Source organism: Mustela putorius, unplaced genomic scaffold (assembly GCF_011764305.1).
Source record: "Mustela putorius furo isolate JIRA1106 unplaced genomic scaffold, ASM1176430v1.1 tig00000589_pilon_pilon_pilon, whole genome shotgun sequence".
Classification (NCBI taxonomy): domain Eukaryota; kingdom Metazoa; phylum Chordata; class Mammalia; order Carnivora; family Mustelidae; genus Mustela; species Mustela putorius.
Genome location: NW_025421425.1, coordinates 163,272 through 183,230, shown reverse-complemented (window position 1 = coordinate 183,230; position 19,959 = coordinate 163,272). Strand labels below are relative to the sequence as shown.

The window sequence follows — 19,959 nt, the reverse complement described above, 5'->3', positions numbered from 1 at the left end:
AGTCTCCCTGTTAAGAGTCAGAATCCTGAGGTCTCCTGGTGCACACTGGGGTCCTGGGCATTAGGCTGGGAGCTCCAAAAGTGAGGTGTTGCAAATACGAGGAGCACGCCCAAAGACCACTGTCACTTCGGAGCAAATGATGACAGTGACAGTGCCAGTGGTCTGGGAAATGTGTGTCTGTGCCTTCTCGCTCGGGGGAAGGCCTGGCGAGGGGTTGGTGCTGCTGCACAGGATCTCCTCCTCCTCCTCCCCCTCTCCATCCGTTCCCTCCTTCCTTCCATCTTCCACCGCCGCCTCCTCATCCTTCTTCTTCTCCTCCCCCTCCCCCACCCCATCTTCCCCACCCCATCTCCCCCACCCCATCTCCCCGACCACTTCACATTCACTAAGTTGCCGTCAACGTAGAAAGCCTAACTCTGTCCTCTGTAAGTCACTCAACAGCTACCACTAGAGTGATTCTAGTGATATCAATACCAAGAGATTATCATACGGACATGTTCATAGAGCCTCACTCTTCCGGACTGTTGGACTCGGCCTCCAACATCTCCTCAGCCCAGCTTGACACATTCATAGACTCAACACTGACTGTCTTTGGCTAATTCAGACTTGAGTATGCGAATGTGCTGAGTCATGGGCCCGAACCTCTCTGCAGACCTAAAGAAGCAAGGTCCACGTGCAGAGGTGGCCACGGACCATCCTTCCAACAGCTGCCGGTTTGAGTCAACTCTGACCAGTCAGTCTCCTGCTTTTCCTCCTCTTCTGAAGTTTCTGACCTTGTTTCTGAGGATGCCAATAGTACGCAGCACTTTTCTGTGCTCTTGATGTTTTCTAAGAAGCCCTTAAATAATAATAATAAAAAAAGAAAATCTTGTCTTCCAAGAGACAGGAAGACCGCAGACCGGGGAATGCCAGCTGTTGGGGAGATCCATGAAGATCTGCACCTGAATGTCATCCAGGTGAGCAGGGGCTTGGGGCGGACAGATTCCAACCAGGAAGTCTGGGGATAAAGGGACTAGCACTCTGGGTGAAGCTTTTCGAGACCTGACACAAAATGTGTTCCAAATCATGCGAAACACTAGTAAAACAGCCATGGTCCCAGCACTATAAATTAAAAATAGAACAGAAAAGACTACAGCTGCCGTGAAGGGCTGCCAGCCAGAGGCACGAGGACGTCTGTCTGTTGGGAGGGCCGGGGAGGGAGAGAACAGGCTGCTTCCAGCCTGGCAGCAGCCAGGCCAGGGTGGGGGGGCGAGGGGCAGCAGCTGTTGTAGGGACCCACAACAGCTGGAAGAAGTCTCAGCTGCGTTTCTGCCTGTGTCCTTGGAATGGGAGAGATCTATTTGACAACAGCCTCGTGCTTCCAGAATACTGCTTGCTGCTAAATTTTGCACATTTGCTTCATTGCAAAATGATCACATCCCAATCTAAGGAGTTTTCTTTTCCCTTGGACCCCAACATCGTTCCCCTAACGTCTGCCATCTTCTTCTGTTTTTGGTGTATGAGTGTGCTGGACCAACAGCTTTTATATCATCACTTGACTCATGGCTGCTCACAAAGGGGAGGAGGCCACGCATGGTAGACTGAACATGGCCACCCAGAAACATCCATACCCTAATTGCAGGGCCTGTGGGCGGCAGAAGGGACTTTGCGGGTGTGATTAAGGATTTGGGGGTGAAAAGATAATCCCTGATTATCCAGCCGGGACCAATCACGAGGACTGTTCTAAGAGGGAGAAAGGGTCAAAGACAGAGGAAGGCAATGTGACCGTGGGCTCAGAGACAGAGCCGGGAGGAGGGTATTCTGCTGGCTCTGAAGGTCGAGGGGCCCAGAGCCAAGGTGTGTGGGCAGCTCGTGGAAGCTTGATTTGAAAACACTTTCCAGGCTCAAGATGGAGCTGCTCCTGCCCAGGGCACCCTGGTAGCCAACAGAAATTTGGGGAACTCTCTTGTCCCTGTAAATGTGCCGCTTGCCCAGAGACGTAGTCAGTCCCAAGTGCCGAACCACCTCCGAGCTCTCCGCGTACGTCCCTGGTTCCTTCTTACCCCAAACAAGTTGACTGTGTGGCCCCGCCCCTCCGAGATCATCTGCTTTCCTGCTCCTTGTTCTTTATTCATGATCCGATAAAAGCTGCCTGCCGTCTGCCCATTCTGCAGTTCTCCAAATAGAGACCGTCTGCTTTATGAAGTGTTAAATAAAATATGTTTGTATCACCTAAACTGTCTTCTCCCATCATTTTTTAACACTGGAAAAGGCAAAAAAAAAAAAAAAAAAAAAGCCCCCCCCCCCCCTTAAGCCTCCAGAAGGAGCAAGCCCTGCTGACCCATTTTAGCTCTTTGACTTTTGGAACTGAAAGACAATAAACTCCTATGGTGTTGAGCTTTGACGTTTGCACTGATTTGTTGTAGCAGCAACAGGAAACTCATATACTACATTAGAAATGAGACTACAGGGGTGCCTGGGTGGCTCGGAGGGTTAAAGCCTCTGCCTTCGGCTCAGGTCATGATCCTAGAGTCCTGGGATCGAGCCCTGAATCTGGCTCTCTGCTCAGCGGGGAGCCTGCTTCCCCCCCCCCCTGCCTGTTTCTCTGCCTACTTGTGATCTCTGTCAAATAAATAAAATCTAAAAAAAAAAAAAAGAAAGAAAGAAAGAAAAGAAAAGAAATGAGGCTGCAGGACCCATGGGCCTGGGTCTTCTTGGAAAGGAAACCGAAGGGTGTGGTTGTGAGCTCTGCACTGTCAGTGGGGTGTGAGTCGTGGGGCAGGACAGGTGAACACACGTGGGATGTGGCCATACGCACCTGCGCCGGTGTCCCCTGCTCCAGCGTGGCACTGTGGCCCTGGTGACAGGCCACAGACCTCAGCCCAGGAGAAGTCTCCCTCACCTGGACATCTTCTAGTTGTGTTGCTTCTACCAACACTTACTTAATACGACTAATCAGTACCATTCGCCAAAATAGATAAAAGAGGGACATACCTCGCCCTCATTAGGCACCCTGATGATTTCTGGGTTGGGGATAAGGTTTTCTGTAGAACAGGGATTCACAGGGTGTGTTGACTTATCTTTTAAAATTAAAAGTCAGAAAGGCATCCAGCTATTGAATATCTTGATTGACAACAGCTCCTCAGGGTGACTGCCCGGCACAAGGCTATCACCCACAACGGAGGGTGCGCTGGCCAAAAGAGAGTGCTTCCTGGGCAGGTGCCGGAGCTGGTGCTCCCTCTAGTGAGGGACCTCACGGCCAGTCGGGGAAGGTGTTCTCACACCTGCTCTACAAGGTTTTCTGTGTGGTTAATGCCACAGAGATGGAAATCTGTATAAAACTTCAGAGTAGGACAGACTTTAACACCACATGGTAGTGTTCTAGTTAAAAGTCATTAAACTTAAAGAGGAGTTGTCTACTTATTTATTTGTGGTGAAAATTATAGGAGTCCAAATGAGTTCATCTTTTCTTCATGTCAAAAAACCTGTAATATTATATTAGCTAGGGGATTTTTTTGTGCACATGCGTGTGCGCGCACACACACACATACACACACACACACAATTAATCTGTCCTTTCAAAGTAAAACCGTTATTTCAACCATGAAGGAGAAATGATTTTTTTCTTTAATAAGAACACATGTTATGGAGAAACCATTTGAAAAGCAGACAGTTAAAAATTTCTCTTTATGAGCTTTTCTTGCCAAAAACAATATATAAACTCTCATATTTGTACATTTGTATTCCTTAGAAAGGAATTTTTAAATTCAGTTAAAATCTCCCAAATGAAGATTCAGTACATCTTGAACCCATTTGCTAAAAAATAAAAATGCAATACCTTCTGGTTGATTTGCAAGGAGAACTGATTGACATCAGGAAAAGATGGAGCATTTACAGCTGAATTTCATCAAAAATCTCTGTGTAAGTGTGGACAGGATTGAAAAATGAGCGTAATGATTTAAAGACCCAGCCATCAGTTCTTTCATCTAAATCATTTAGCCATTAAATCAAGGGTCAGGGGGCGCCTGAATGGCTCAGTGGGTTAAAGCCTCTGCCTTTGGCTCAGATCATGATCCCAGGGTCCTGGGATCGAGCCCCGCATCGGGCTCTCTGCTCAGTGGGGAGCCTGCTTTCTCCTCTCTCTCTGCCTGCCTCTCTGCCTACTTGTGATCTCTCTGTCAAATAAATTAAAGAAAAAAAAAATCAAGGGTCATAACACACTGAACTTCAGTACAGAACCTAAAAGTATTTGTAAACCATTAAAAAAGTAAATTAAACTATTTTCATTGTTTTCTATCCTTAATTCTAATTCGCATTTATAAAGTGCATAAAATAGAAACATACATATTTTATGAATAAATAGATACCATACCAAGGCATAAATTTTTTACCCCAAGTACATACAGTTAAAACCAGTTTATTGCCCTCTGCCTTAGAGCCATGCCTCCCTGTCCAAAGCACCCTTTGCTGGCTCCCAAGAGGCAGAAAGAAATAAGAAAATCCACTGCCTTAGGAAAGTTGCACATGCGGTGAATATTTATAGAAGATCAGTGGTGCCTGATGTTAGGGAGAATGACTTCTGCCTCTCCAAGCATGTGGAAGGCTGCCTCCACCCCGTGTGCACGTGTGCACGCTTCCCCGTCCCATTCCTGTGCTGTGACAGTTAACGCCATGTGTCAATGTGGCAAGACTAAGGTGGGCGGGTGTTTGGCCAAACGCTATCTGGATGTGGCTATGAAGCATCCTTTTTAAAGATGTTATTAACACTCACCATCAGTCGATTTGAAGTTAAGCAAATGACCCTCCAGAATGTGGGTGGGGCCTCGTGCAGTCAGCTTCTGTCCTTAAGCACCAAGACCCGGGTTTTCCAAAGAAGAAGGGATTTTGCCTCTGAACTGCAACACGCAAGTTCTGCCCGAGCTTCCCGCCGTCCGATTCAAGACTGAATCATCTATTCTCACCCGGACCTGCAGCCTACTGACCTGCACTCTGGACTCTGCACTTGCTAGTAGCCCCCACCATTGCAAAAGCAGCTCCCTAAAATAAAATTCTCTCTCTCTCTCTGCACACACACACACACACACACACACACACATCCCCGATTGGGTCTGTTTCTCTAAAGAACCCTGACTAACCCACCTGCTCGAGGAGCGACACAGAGACCATGACCTTATCCTATCCACGCCTTTCTCACGCCCCTCCGAAGGATGGATCATGCTCGGCACGACCCGACCCTCCCCGCTTCCGTTCCGACAGCACGCCGGTTTTCTCATCTGCTCCTTGCTGCCTTAACTCTTCCTGGGGAGCATCCCCAGCAGGGGTTCCCACAGCTGTTTATCTCCACCAGGGACTAGGGCTAACTAACTAAGTGCCATTTGGGGCCAGGGCCAACTGAAAGCCAAGAGAACATCATCGATGGGAAGAGGAGTTCTGATTTCCGTCTGTCTGACTTCTGTCTCCGTTCATTCTGATCTCAGGCAGAGCCACAAAGGTCACTGGGCCCTCTAGATCCCCCACGGGCCCCTGGGCATGGTGGGCAAGCGGAAGGGTGATCCCAAGTGTTACGTGTCTGGGGCTCCATGGGAAGCAGCGTCCACACACAGTGCAGGCTGCTCGTCTGCAGGGCCACGGACTGCTGCTGTCCTGGGGTGACTTCCTGCGGGTGACGCCTCCGTGAAGACGAATAGTGTCAGCCGGCTTGATGGCGAGTGGGGGAGGCGGAGACAGAAGGAGAAAGAGGAGGGAAGACGGGCACAGAGGTAAGGGGGAGCTCTGTGTCTGGGGCTGCGATTCTGTGGGCTCGGTAGTGGTGTCCTAATGGTTGAGCTCTGCCTCCTGAAAACGGTCTTACCCCACCCCCATTCTCCCTGGAACCCGCCCCCTGCAATGCCACAGCAACTTCACTCTTAGAGGAAGGGCCTAGATTGGGGAGCTCAGAAGCAAAGAGCTACAGTGAAAACCAGAGTCATGGAAGCGAGGTGTTCCCTCTCCCACACGTCCTACAGCACCGGTTTGCACGCTCACTTGGGCCTGCCCCATCGCTACGTCACAGCCCGCGAACTCACACGGCAGCTTGGACAGCTGGTTCTTGGGAAAGGAAGGTCCCACCAGCCCCGGGCAGGAGCGCGCGGCGCGGCTGCTCCCCCGAGAACCCACAGAGAAGCTCTGCATTTGTGCAAACTGACTAGTGAGGCTGTTTCCTGGAAGTCACATCTCTCTGCTGGGACCGGCTCGTAGCAGAGCACGATTCCGTCTCGGTAACCCAGCGCCCTGGTCCCACAAGTGTCCCGTTACAAGCCCCGGATATCTGAGGACTAACTGGCAAGGATCCCTCCTAGAAACCACAGAGCTATGGGTTTGCACAAAAACAGCTGGACTTTTCAGCAACTTTTACGAGAAACGACAACGATTCTGGCGTCCGTTTCCCAGGGGCATTTCCTTCGAGTCCACGGCGGTGGCAAGCGACGACACAGCCTGCACAGGACAGCGATCCGGCGTCCGGAAGCTCTTGAACAGAACACACACGCGCACACACACTCTCACACACGCACACACTCACACACACTTCTCACTCACATGCACGCATCCACATGCACTCTCACACACACGTGTGCGCACACACATGCACACACTCACACACATGCACTCTCACACATGCACTTGTGCATGCACACACATATGCAGTCTCACACACATGCACTCACACATGTGCACACTCACACGCACGTGTGCGCTCACACGTACATGCACACTCACACGCACATGTGCGCGCACGCACATGCACACTCTCACACGTGTGTGTGTACACATGCACACACTCTGTCACATGTGCACTCTCACACGTGCACTCATATGCACATGTGCACTCACACACACACAAAGGAGACACTCTGGTTTATGCCAGTTCTCATCCCGAGTGACACTGCGCTGGAGAGAGCTAGGTAACTGCACATTATCAACAGTATCTGAACAACAGCGCGCGCCGTGGCAGAGTCAGGAAAACTGTGTCTACACAGCCGGCAAGCCCTTGCAGGTACTGCCCGAGTGGCGGCTTGAATCATTTCCCTCCCGATCTGAGTGATCACCCAGGTTTCGAGAGATGCTCCACACAACACACATCTTAATGTTTTCAGTCAAAGCACCAAGAGCACACAGCGATGGTTTGATGCTTCATTCTCTGTGTCGAGATGGTTGGGCCCTGCTGCCCAGCAACATGGTCAAACGTGGCTCTGGGTGTTTCTCAGAGGGTGTTCTGGGATGAGATTTATGTCTTGGTCAGTGGACTCGGAGAAGAGCAGATCACTTTCCTAACGGGTCCGGGCCTCATCCGACGAGGTGAAAGCCTGAATCAGCGAAAGTTTGTGACCCGACCCCAGCAAGAAGGCATTCTGCGCAACGGCCACCGCATCTGATCTGCACGGGCTCCTCCGCAGCCACCAGCGTGCCGGCCACCTGCCGAGCCGGGACTGTCCCGCCTCCGGAACCCTGTGAGCCAGTCCCTCGCCACAGCCCTTCCTGCACAGGTGCACATATGCCCTCTTCGTTCTGTTCTCGGGAGGCCCTGACCAACAGACTCCGGACTGATAACCGCCCAGTGCTCCGTGTGGCTTTGCTTCCCAACAGAAGAGCTGCAGGAATACAGCGTCCTTCCCGGCCGACGAGGGAAGAGAGCCTTGTCCCAGACTGCATGAAGGGGATATGCCAACAGCAGCACAGCCAGGAGTGGAGAAAGCCCTGGAAGAGGGGTTACCGGAATCTGTTCCGGAGAAGACTCTGGAAGAGAGGGGGTCAGTACAGAAGCAGCACCTGCAGTTCAGCAAAGGCCATGATGTTCGGGGCCCTGGTTCGCAGGCACCAGGCAGTCCCCTGCTTGTATCTGCTGCCTCGGACCAGAAGTCAGTGCGCCCAGAGAAGCCCCAGGAGGGCAGCACGTCATGCCTCTGGAGGCTGAGGCCCTGAACACCGGGGACACTTACTTCCAGTGTGGTTTCTTCTATCAGCCTCGATGGCCGGCACGATGCCACAGTCACAGGGGCCCCCACTGCAGGGTCTTATGACTTTGTTGGAAAATTGTGTGCGGGGAATGATGGCAGCTGATTTTCAGCAGTGAGAGAGAAGAGCCAAGGTCTGGGTTGTACATATCGAAAGGCATATGGGACCCTTGCCTAGATATGTCGATCTGAGGAGCCATTTCAGAGATACAAGGTGGGATCTGTTTTGATGCTTAACTCAAGAACCAAGGTCACGAACCCTCCATGTGAGTTAACCCCTAGGAGGAAAGAATAAGAAAATAGCTCCATGGAGCACCTCATTCATGGGGTGAAATCAAGAAGGTGCCCGTGTGTGCACATGGATGTGCACTGGGACGGGGGAGGGCAGAGCACGGACGCAGAGGGACGGTGCGGGAGGCACGGACAGGGTCTGCTCGGGATGGGGAACCACCGTCAACCATCCTGGGACACACAGCGCCCTGCTCCATCCTCCCTGAGGCCTAGTATGCAAGGCAGGGCTCACAGCACAGCAACAGACAGTTCCTCCCATTTTTCCAGAAGATTTCGCTTTGTCTACGCATCGCTACCAAGTGTCCATAGTGAGGGAGGCAGACCCTCAATCATCCGCACACTGCCAGCTGCGCACCGCCCCCCCTAGTCTCCTACTGCGGGCAAAGGCTTCCTTCGTTGGGTCGTGCACACTATTACCAATCCCGGATGGGCCAGGCCCGTCTGTGGACGGCAGACTATGCAACCACGTGCTTCCCCCAGCCCCACTATACATGAGTCGATGCACACTGCTATTCCTTCTGCTGAGGGATCCCTCTCTCATGTCCACCTAAACACGGCGAACTTCATGTCATCGCCGGCCATCTTGCTTTCGGTGTGAGTGACCAGATGCTGCCGTCTGGAGGCTCTGGGGGCTGAGGTGGGAACGGATGTCTGCCTGTTTACCCAGACAGCGAGGACCCCAGGCTCACTTCTGTGTGACGGACTAAAAACACCGGCCACCACAGATCCTTCTGTGGTCCTTTTGTTCAAGACTGGTATCTAGTGAATGACCTTCTCTTCCCCAATTGATTCTCTCAGTGTGCCTCAGACTCGATCAAAGGACTTATTTTGATTTAAACATGCCTGAAAATTTTAGAAGCATCGCATTGGTAGATAATCATTGAAAAACATTGAAGAAAGTGTTTCATACACAGCAGCTCACGCTTGTGGAGAGGTTTTTATGGGTCTGGGTCTCTCATGGTAACATCGCAGACAACCTTCTTTTACAAAGTGAGCTCACGGGCTGTGGGGAAGCATCGGGACCCCCAACCCCCGACTGTCCAGCTCGGGAGGCTGTCTCCCAAATGGAGATTGGACACAGGTGGGTGGGGGCTTTGCATTGTGTTTTCACAGTTCCTAATCCACAGCAAACATGGTCATAGCAAGTGTGCAGTTACTTCTGAGAACAAAAGTTGTACTTTCTTATGGTTCTGATACTTGGGTCTTAAAAACAATCTGAAATAGCAATAAAAGCAACAAAGGAACACAACCCAGTAGGATGTCATAAACACAGGACCCCTCTGTGACACCATCAATCTGCAGTTACCGATGTGGTTCTAGCCCTGGGATGCAGGAAACACCTGCTTTAAGCCCTTGCTCTCGCGAGGGCCAAGGGACATGGAGGGATCAATCCCCAAACCCAGACATGTGTCTGTCAATATCCCAGTGTCTAAAATTGAGCAGGGATCTGGAAGCATGTACCTCTAAAGCCTGGTGGAAATATCTATGCTTTGCCCATCGGCATCTCCCGAGCAGATGTTTCGGAAATCTACAACTGCCAAGGAAGCACTACTCACCCAGCCTGTTTTTACCAAATGGACACGTCTCAAGGTCTGGCTTCCCATTTTCGTGTTTGAAGACCTCGGAGATCACTCATCCACACTGTTGGTACCCCTATCTGGGCAATGACATTTCTCCTGCTGTTCCCATTTCCAGGGACAGCAGTGTGTACTACGAGCCACATCTTGCCCTCTCTGGGTGAGGGGTGGGTGAGCAAGGTAAGGCGTTCAGAGACACAAAAATGAGCACATCAAAGAGCATAAGGAAATGATAAATTCATAAACTAAGAAGACAGGGACAGACAGAACTCCAGTGACAGGTGGGGAGGATAACCACCACCAGCATCTCTGTCTTTGTATACAGCAGGTGCCACCTGTACGTGCAGAATGACCAGGTTGGCACTCCCCTCCGTGCGTGCACCAGAGCCCACCGCACCTCTCCGACTCCAGGAAACGGTTCCGGACGGCGGCCTCTTACATCAGCCATTTTCCTTCTGAGGCATCATTCAGCAGTGTACCCTTGGCTGCTCTTTCTCCCACGGTCCACGTAACCCTCTCTTGACCATGTCTCCCTCCTGGCACCTCCCCCGGCAGCCCCCCTGCCCCCGAGAGAAGACTCTACAGTCTTTCTCCATGCCTCCCCTCCCGTCTCCGCTGGACCCCCAGCAAGGAGACCCCTTCCTCACTGCGCTGTACTGGCACAGCAGCTCCTGTTCGGGACACAGCCGAAGGCTCCCTCTCCCCTGACACTCTTCAGGGGCACATCTCAGAGACGCTGCGGCTCCATTCTAGAAGCCTGCCATAAAGGGAGTGCGGTGAGAACGCGAGTCCAGCATATTTTTTGGCTTCCCAGTGCACATAAAAGTTATGTTTTCACTCAACTGTAGTCTCTTAAGTGTGCAGCAGGCTTCTGTCCAAAAAGCAATGTACACACCTTAATTAAAAAAATACTTGATTGCCAAATAATGCTAACCGTCACCTGAGCGTGAAGCAAGTGGCTTCCACGGATGACCACTCACCACACAGAGAAGAATGAGGACAAAGTCGGAAATACCGACAGAACTCCCCAAACCGTGACCCAGAGAGACAAAGCGAGGGAAAAGCAGTTGGAAAAATGGCACCGACGCGCTGGCCCCAGGGCCACCACCCATCTTCAGTTCGTCAAAACTGCGCACACAAGCAGAGCCGAGTGAAAGGCGGCGTGCCCGCATCCAGCTGGCGCTCTGACCCACGCGGGCCGGGCTCCCCCGCCGCAGGGACCAGCCCCTCTCCCCTTCTCCGGGCCCTCTCTGCCATGTCCTTTTCTCCTGGCCTCTGAATGTCGTGGCCCCTTGATGGCTGCCGTAAATGCTCTCCAGCCGCCCATCGTACTCAAATGTGCCTCCACCCCAGCCCACGGCCCTGGACGCCAGACCGACAGCCCCAAACGTGTTCTCCACAACTCTCCTTGGATTTCTAACAAACGTCTCACACGGCAATCCAACACTGATCTCCGAATCGGCCCCACAAACTGGCTCCTCTCCTAGGAGCCACGACTGAGTCTCCCTGGGCGGTGGTAAGAATGTACATTGTTTGGGACTGTGTGCTTCCTGTGTTCGGGAAAAATCCACACGCCAGTCTATACTCATTAAACATGTGAGAACAGTGCACCTCAACCCAACTCAGTCAGCGGCCATTCCTCACGGTGGGTCCGGCATTCTGAACAATTAAGACACCTAGAGACGATCTACAGAATAATAAACTTCCCCATCACTACTGAGCAATACATGCCAGGAGAAGAATAAGCCCTCCAACCTTTTATCAAATCCTCGCTCAATGCAGCAACATGGGGTGACATGATCATTGTCCCCATTTTTTATATCTTGGATGTTTGGCTGAAGAACGTAGCCTGCCTGACCTCTCACGGGAGAGCCGGACCCGAATCCAGGCTGGCCGGCTCCTGAATCCACGCATCCAGGCCTGGGTTAGGGGAGTCATCACCGAGGGGAAAAAAATAAAGCAAAAAAAAAAAAAAAAAAAAGCAGAGAAGGACGTATTTTGAGACCCAAATTTCTTAGTAATTATACTTAGTGTAAAAAATAAGCCCCTGCCAGTACTTTGCATGGGAATGAGAGCCCTCCTGTGTCTACCCACAGCAGCCGTGGCTCAAGGGAATGATGACTTCAGCTCCAACACACAGGAATGTGGAAGGGACCTGGTCATGGAAGCTATTCTTAATTCTAAAATCCTAAAATTTCCTTCTCTCTTTTTTCTTTCTTTCTTTTTTTAACATTTTTATTTTCCCCTTGGGTAACATTTTATTGCTTTCCTACAAAGTTCACTAGCAAAACTTAAGTAACAGTGAAAATCAGTATGTTGTGGGCAGGGCAAGTCCTAGAGGGAGAGAGGAGCTTTTCCTTGAAACGAAGGGAAAGCAGTCATTCCAAGACACTCAGAAAGAGCCCAGTGCGAGCCCAATGCAAGCCCAATCAAGAGCCCTCTTGATTTAATATGTGCAGGTTTAATAAAATCTAACCTGGGTCAAAAGTCAACCTTCACATCACTGGCAAGGAGAGCCAGACACAGGACTTCTCTGAGCTCCCTGTACCATGGAGTCAGTACGACCAAAGGAATTACAGAGGACAGATGAACTTTCTAGAGCATCATGCAAAGAGTTCCCTTCATCCTTAACATGGATATAATTATATCAAAAAGTCATGGCAATTTTTGAGTAGCATATCCCAAACGTATCCTACCTTCAAGGATAAGGAAAGGAAATATTTTGTTGTTGTTGTTATAATATTTACCACATCAGCATACCTTAGAAAACATCAAGAGCAAAAAAAAATTTTTAAAGATTTATTCGTTTGAGAGACAGAGAGAGAGAGAGAGCTCGTAAGCAGGGGGAGAAGCAGAGGGAGGGAGAGAGAGAATCTCAAGCAGGCTTCACGCGCAGCCTGGAGCCTGGTGCTGGGCTCGATCTGAGGACCCTGAGATCATGACCTGACCTGAAATCAAAAGCTGGACGCCTAACTGACAGAGCCACCCAGGTGCCCCAAAGGCAAAACATTTTTTACTGTTAATACCTGAAAGCCGGATCTTGATCCAGTCAAAGAAACAGTAATTTTAATGTCTTCTCCATCTGCCCTCTTCCCGTGCTTCTCCCTCTCTCTCCTGTAACGTAGACGGGCTCACTACTTGCTACTCATCTCTACCGAACAGAAAAGGCAATGGAAGTGCCCACAGCTACAATCAGAGGGTGATTTAAAACTTTCACCTTTCTTAGTTCTATCGATCCGGTCCGCCTTTATGTCTGTGATAAACGCTAGCGTGTCTTCTGCTCCCGGCTGGAAACGTCAGCACGTCGAACCGAGTTTTAGGCAGTGGAGGTGAAGGGTAACTGTGACTCAGACTGCAGTCCGTCGACGAGAAGAGGCCATCATTAGACAAGTGGTATCTTTACATCCTCCCTCTATATTCTTGCCCAAGAAAGGACCACAAAGAACAACCCTCCGATGCCGGCCCTCGAGTCATGACCCCTGAGCCCCAGGCTGAATCCTGCCCCTGGTCGCTCACATACGATCTGGAAAGAAGAGGAAGGAAGAGGAAGGGGTCGCAAAGCTGCTTCGCCCCCGGCCGGCCTTCTCGTCGCCGCGCGGCCGAGGACTGGCCTTGTCGTCGTCCGCGGTTCATCGCGTCAGTTTCTCTTGGTGCAAACAAGACTCCCCGGGCTACTGTCCCACAAGCACGGAACGCCGATTTCGGTGCCCAGGAAGGAGTTTTTGGAACCTCCTGCAACTCTGTTTTATTAGGATGTGGGAAATGACTCTTTGTCTGACTTGACTTTCTTTTTAGATTGGCCCCTATTCCATAAGGCTCTAGAGAACTGAATTCCTTTAGGAAAGAACTCTTCTCACACTCCCCAGTCATCACTGGAGATTGCCTGTTCAGGGCAACAGCAGCAATGCTGGAAAATATAGGGCAGAGGAGCCTGGAGAGGGAGGTCGGGGATGCTCATAACTGAGGCGGATCTTTGGGTTTCATGTTTCTGGGGGTACATTTGCTCTATTTTCCACTGTTCTGTGGTTAGCGCTGCAGAACGTGCTTTCCGGCCTTATGGTCCCGGACGCTGAGGTGATCACGCCACATCATCGTTTCTCACTCGGTGCCAATGCCCAAAGGCCACAATGAATGCTTATGATAGCAAATAGCTGTCATTTCCTGCAGGCTTGTTTTAACGTTTAAAATGAGGGACTTGGGACGCCTGGGTGGCTCAGTTGGTTAAGCAGCTGCCTTCGGCTCAGGTCATGATCTCAGGGTCCTGGGATCGAGTCCCACATCGGGCTCCTTGCTCGGCAGGGAGCCTGCTTCTCCCTCTGCCTCTGCCTGCCAGTGCACGCGCGCTCTCTCTCTCTGACAAATAAATAAAGTCTTAAAAAATAAAATAAAATGAGGGACTTAAAAACTCAGATGTGGTAAGACACAGAGACACAGAAGGTCAAGTAGGACTAAGTTTCTGTCCTCTACCAGAGAAAGAAGAGCCATGGATGGCTTGTGAGGCCATGCCGGAAGCACCAGGTCAATAAGAAGCAGAGGGAATGAGGGACAGAACACGGACAAGTGTCTTTCCTGGGGTTTTGATGGGAAAGGCAAGGCAGGACAGGCCAGGCAGACTCAGGACTGGCCCATCTGTATAATGACAGCAAGCCCTGGGGCTGTCCCTCGTTGTCTGGTACCCAGCCCCCTGGGATTAAGGCAGGTGGACAATGGCCTCGGGAAGGAGCCACCAACAGGGGATGGGGTCAGGGTGTGGGCCTGGGACAGGTGGCAAGTGCTCTACTGTGTCTAGGAACTGGCCACCTTACAGGGGGCAGTGTCTCTGAGAACAACAAGCCCCCAGACGTCATAACATCAGCAAATACAGAAAGCAAAGGGCATGATTAATACAGTGCCTCAGCTGTGGTGGCCGTTATTCTAGAAACTGTATATAACGATCACTGAGCTGGCACCCTCAGGGACAGAAAAGTGAAGGGTGGGCGGGGAGGAGTGTGTGCACACGTGTGTGCGTACGCACATGCATGCAGATGGCGGGGTGGGGGAGAGTTTCCATCTTATCCTGCGTGAGTCACTCCAGGGGAAGAGCAGAGACCCAGCCACAGAAGCAGCGCTCTCTGCTTTACTTAAGTAGAGATGAAACAAGGCAACTGCCTGGCCTCCAGCCACCCCAGCGAGCGAGGCGACAGAGCAGTGGCTTCTGAGGGAGGTGTTCTGAGGATGGGGATGATGATGACCACTGGTACTTTCTGACTGCTGTCAGTCAAGCACAAGGCATGCACACAGATCAAGACCAGCGCCTACGTGGAGTCGGGCGAGGCTGGACTTCTCTGACACCAGCCAGTGTGTCACTGCCAGTGAGATGAAAAAAGCAGAGAGCAGGTTCCTAGGAGAGTGAGTTTAGAAATTTGGGTGGTTACCGCTTTTTAGCTATTATGAATAATGCATAATGCTGCCATGGACATTTATGGACAATTTTGTGTGTGGACATATGTTTTCATTTCTTTTGGGTAGCTACCTAAAAACGGAACTGCTGGTTCATATGGTAACTCTAAGTTTAATCTTTTGAGGAATTGCCAGATTGTTTTCCAGAGCAGTGTCCTCACTTTACGATCCCCTCACCGGTGTATGAGGTTTCAACTTATTCACATTTTCAACGACGCATATATTCTGTGTTTATGATTATAATCATTCCAGTGACTGTACAGTGATATCTCATTGTGGTTCTGATTTGCGTTTCCCAGACTGCTAATGACGAGCATCTTTTTAATGCATACACTGGCCATCTGTATATCATCTCTGGAGAAATGTGTATGGAGATCCTTTGGCTCTTTTTAGCTGGACTTCTTTGTTTTTTATTACTGCATTATAAGAGTTCTTTATATATTCTAGATACCAGTCCTTTCTCAGAGATACAGTTTGAAAATATTTTCTCTCACTCTATGAGCTGTCATTCCCAGTTTCTCGATGCTGTCTTTTGAAGCACAAAAGATTTCAGTTTTGGTGACGTCTGATTTACCTCTTTCTTTCTATTGTTCTTCTTTCAATATCATACCTAAGAAACCCACCTTAATCCTGTCTCATATGAATTTATGGATACATTCTCTTGTAAGATGTCTAGAGTTTCAGCACTGACATTTAAATCGCTGAACCAGTCTGAGTTAATTTTTTATGTGGCGTGAGGTAGCATCCAGTTATATTCTTTTGCATGTGGATTTTCATTGTCACAGAACAATTTACTGAAGACAGTATTCCTTACTCACTGAATTATCTTGGCATCTGCATTAAAAGCTAATTGATTATAAATGTGGGTTTCAATTCTATTAAATTGATCTATATTTCTACCCTTAGACCAGCAACACATTTTCTTGATTACTCTATTTGTGTAGGAAGTTTTGAAATCAGGAAGAATGAGTCCTTGAATTTTTCTTTTTCAGAATTGTTTTGGCTGTTCTGTGTCACTTGCAACTCCACATGAAATTTAGGATAGCATTCTAAACTTGTATTCATTAGTAGTCCTTTTGTGGGCTATTACTGCTGTGTATGATAATCAATGCACATAATTACTACTATCATGGTGTGCTATACATATTCCATCTCTGTAAGTCACACCCTCTGTAATACCTTGGTGTAATTATTAACACACACAATATGATGTCTTTTAAAGAAACTCTGAAAAGAATATGTATACATTTATAGAGTTTTTAATTTCTATCTTAAAATGAGTTTCTTAGTTGAAAGTTGTTTTTTTCTCTCAGTACTTTGAACATACAATCCCACTGCCCTTTGGCCTCCATTGTTTCATACGTAAAGTCAGCTGTTAACCTTATTAGGATTCCTCTATAAGTGATGAGACATTTTTCTCTTTCTGCCTCTAAGATTCTCTCTTTGTTATTGGCTTTCAGCATTTTTACTGCAATGTGTCTGGGGGTGGATCTTCCAGCATTTATCATACTTGGATTTTTTTTATATTCTTGGATTCCCTGAATTTGGGAAATGGTCTTCATTGTTTCTTTGAAGTTTTTCCTGCTCTTTCTCTCTGCCCTATCTTCTGGACTCCCAACAGACTTATGGTGGAGCACTTACTGGTGTCCTACTTTCCCCTGAAGCCGAGTTCATCCTTCTCTATCCTCTTTCTCTCTGTTCGACAGTTTGCACGTTGCCCATTGGTATCTGTGGTCAGGTTTACCGGTTCTTTCTTCTGACAGCCCCAATCTACTGTTCATCCACTTTACTGGCTACTTAATTTCAGTTACTGTACTTTTAATTCCAGAATTTCCACCAGCTGTTTTTGTCATTTCTATTGATCCAATGATATTATTATTGGATGAGACATGGCCATCACATCTTCCTGTACTTGTTTTAGCATGGTTTCCTTTAATTTTTCAAGCATTTTTTATTGTAGCTGTTTTGAATCTTTTATTTCTTCTAAGTGCTGGGGACATTGGGATAAGCCAAATTTTCAAATTCCCTCCTATATCGATGCTTTTTTCTATTGAGTGATAATGACCAGAGGTCATCAATCTATGGTTCCTGGGCCACATCCTATCTCCCACCCATTTTGGGATGACCCATAAGTTAAGAAGGGTTTTTACATTTTTAAATGTAAAGCGTAAGTGACTCTGTGTGTGTGGGGGGGGATGGGTAACAATATGCCTTCTGATAAGAACAGTGGCTTGATTTTGCCACTTGGCCCACAGAGCCTAAAATATTTACCATTTAATCCTTTACAGAAGATGTTTGATGATTTCTGTTATGACAAAAAGCAAAAAAAAGAAAGAAAGAAAAAGAAAAAGAAAAAAGAAAGGAGAAAGGAGGAGAGATGGATTGTTGCAAGGGCTGTGAAACTGGTGCACAGCCGGGGGATGAAGATCCTTGACCTGCCGTGTCAGACAGCAGAGTCACAGGTTATCGCTAGGGGCTGGCGCTGGAGTAAAGAAGGCTGGGAGCAAAGGAATCAGTGTCAAAGCCATGTTGCAAAATGTACCCAAACTGAAGAGAGCTATAAGGCCCCATGTTGTTACTGTGAGGGGGAAAAGTGGTAGGATATAAAACTGGAAAGTCAGTCAGTGCCAGATCCTTTGGGGCCACATCAACCAGGGTGACAGCTTTAGATTCTATTCCCCGGGGTTAAGACAAAGAGTAACACCAACTGACAAACAACTGTTTTAAGGCTTAATGTGGACGCTGTGTGGGGAACAGACTGTGGGAGGACAGGGCATGTGTTATCAAGGGTCACTCAGGTAACACTGATGTCCGCAGAAAAGGATGGTGGTGCCAGTGGTAAGGGAAGGTGGGGTGTCCTTGGAGCCAGAGCCAGTACCATTTGCTGGTGGTACCAACGAATGTGAGGAGCAAAGAAAAGGAAGAGCCCAGCACAACTCCTCTTGTGATTCTGAGCTTGAGCAACTGGGTGAAATGTATGTCATTTACTGAGAGAGAAACAGGAAAAAAGTCAGTTTGGGGGAAATCAGAGGTCCCATTTGGGTCATGTTACATTTGAGATGCTCAGTACACATTCCAATGAAAACGTGGGTTTGTTAGTTGGACTCTGAGTCTGGGTTTCAGAGGAGAGATCAGAGCTGTACAGTATTCGGTGTACGGAGGGTTTTAAAGCCACAAGCAAGGGTGAGATTCCTGGGGGGTGAATGACGGGGAACAGGCTGGAGACAAAAGCCCTTGTAAACCCAAGTGTTGAGAGGTGTAGACAGGCAAGGCTTCCTGCAGAGCGCTCCTCACACGGACACACCGTGTGCTACATTTCATTTCCTATTGCTCCCCAGAAATAAAACGAGTACGGTTCCATTCTTCTGTCTATAAATGTGGGTAACAGTATGTAGCTTAGTACAGGCTACATTTAGATCTTCAGATCCAGAATGTGGTACATTTCCCATGCTTGAGTAAGCCCGGGACACTAGCTGCACGTGCTCCTCACTGACCAGGTAGCAGCAAGAAATACAGTGTCCGGGAGAACTCAAAATCCCATGCTGAGTCCTCTATGACATCAGAAGGTAAACAAAGGAAATAATTTTTGTATTGAATGTTTCATTCCATATCAAGACAATATTTGTAGCTCAGGAAACTTTGTACTCAGTTGTTGTCCAGATGAGGGCAAAACAGGAAAATAATGTCATTTCTGATTTTCATATTTCAAAGTTATCGTAATGTCCAACCAGAAGCCAAAGAAATTCCTTCAGTCAGAAGTTATCTCTTGGGCGCCTGGGTGGCTCAGTGGGTTAAGCCGCTGCCTTCGGCTCGGGTCGTGATCTCGGGGTCCTGGGATCGAGTCCCGCATCGGGCTCTCTGCTCGGCAGGGAGCCTGCTTCCATCTCTCTCTCTCTCTCTCTGCCTGCCTCTCCATCTACTTGTGATTTCTCTCTGCCAAATAAATAAATAAATAAATCTTAAAAAAAAAAAGAAGTTATCTCTTAAATATTAAGTGGATCCCACTGGAATGACACCGAGGACATAAGGACAAAAGTGTTTTCTTAGCCAGAGAGGTAATTTATAATGTATCACTCAAATTTATTAGACAAGTTTTATGCCCAGTAAGTTCTAGTAGCATATTTTCTGAGACATCATATTTTGCTTAAGCCATAGCTATGAGCAAAAGACTTTTATCCAATTCCACTCTTTTCCAGAAACCAACAGGAAATCTTTTTGCTTATAATGGCAGCAATGGTTCGCTTCACAAATTTAAGATAATACCTTCTTTGCACATCAAAGTTCTGTTAGGTGACACAAATGGTTTTATTTATCTATGATTACATTTTTCTGCATTTTATGACTTAAGACTAGTTTATTTTATTTATTGCTATATATTTCAGGTCTCACAGTAAGTCTGTTTTTCTGTCCTTCCACATTTTACTTGACAAAGATTTTCTTTTTTTTTTTTTTTTATAAAGATTTTATTTATTTATTTGACAGAGAGAGATCACAAGTAGGCAGAGAGGCAGGCAGAGAGAGAGAGAGGAGGAAGCAGGCTCCCTGCTGAGCAGAGAGCCCAATGCGGGACTCGATCCCAGGACCCTGAGATCATGACCTGAGCCAAAGGCAGTGGCTTAACCCACTGAGCCACCCAGGTGCCCTTGACAAAGATTTTCTTAAGTTATTAGGAGACACTGCCT

At 48.5% G+C, this 19,959-nt stretch overlaps 1 protein-coding gene across 1 annotated transcript in view; it reads right to left on the bottom strand.

The window, feature by feature from the left end:
- Positions 1–19,959, bottom strand: part of ADCY2 (adenylate cyclase 2) — a 293,953-nt gene that overhangs the window by 157,712 nt on the left and 116,282 nt on the right. The window lies entirely within an intron of this gene.